We start from the raw sequence: 1,062 nt of genomic DNA on the forward strand, positions 1-1,062 counted from the left end.
TTCCCTACATATAAATTCTCACATAATTGGTAATTAATGAGGAGCTAAACTAGTGGTAAAAGTGAGGGTGGTAAAATAAAATTAAAAATTAAGGGTGACCTATATTAAATCTTTAAAATTTTATATCTTAAAAAATATTAAAATTATTATAATCTTATTATTAAATTAAAAAAATAATTAATATAAAATTACTATTAAAAATTTAAATTTATGGAATAAAATTACCAATGTAGTATATGATATTAAAAATTTTAAAAAAATTTTAGGTGTGGCAAATGCCTCCCATGGCGTGGATTACTAGAGAATATTACATATGTAATTCCTACTGCTGATTAGAGGAGTGTATCCCTGCTCTACTTTCCAAGTTTCCTAACCAAACCCGATTAAATCCCTTTGCTTACAGACTCCCATCACTTCATCAGCAGAAACTTTCCTCATCTAAAACAAAAAGCAAGAGAAAGAAAACCAATCCAAATCCGAAATCGAGAGTAATAACTTCGTCCGGAGGAGGGATTCATAGTTCCCGAAATAAACATCACGGAAAACAGAATAGGTGGTTAGAAATCGAACCAAGTTAACTTACGATGAGACTGAAGCCCGTAACGCCGGCGAGCGAAGTTGCAATGGCGGAGCTGGAGAGCGCCAGCTCGCCGAGATGGCCGACCATCATCGAAGAGGTGACCTGAACCAAGTACTGCGATAGCGACACTGCTAACATCGGCCCCGCAAGGTAACCCATCCTCCGCGCCTCGGCGGTAAACTCACCGAAGCATCCCCTCACTGGTACCTCCTCCCTCTCCAAAAGCCCTTGCTTCATTTCCGTTCTCTCTGCCCTTATGAGCGCGAGTTTCGTGACTATTATACATGGAAACAGAGCAGCGGTATGTTGTGGCGCTGGACCATGGTAAGCTAACCTTCCGCCGTAACCTGCCGCTCGAATGATCTTGCAAATCTATAAGAATATTATGTTGAATTATTTAATATTTAACTTATTTAAAACTGAGTTCAAAAAAAGTTTAATAAATAAACCAAATACATGCTTTCTTGTTCGGCAAGTCAGGG

General features: G+C 38.1%; 1 pseudogene; it reads right to left on the reverse strand.

Annotated features, from left to right (window-relative positions):
• Nucleotides 1-822, reverse strand: part of LOC110034016 — a 5,356-nt pseudogene extending 4,534 nt beyond the window's left edge.
• Nucleotides 823-1,062: the final 240 nt, after the last annotated feature.

Source organism: Phalaenopsis equestris, unplaced genomic scaffold (genome assembly GCF_001263595.1).
Source record: "Phalaenopsis equestris unplaced genomic scaffold, ASM126359v1 Scaffold001327, whole genome shotgun sequence".
In the NCBI taxonomy this organism is placed as follows: Eukaryota; Viridiplantae; Streptophyta; class Magnoliopsida; order Asparagales; family Orchidaceae; genus Phalaenopsis; species Phalaenopsis equestris.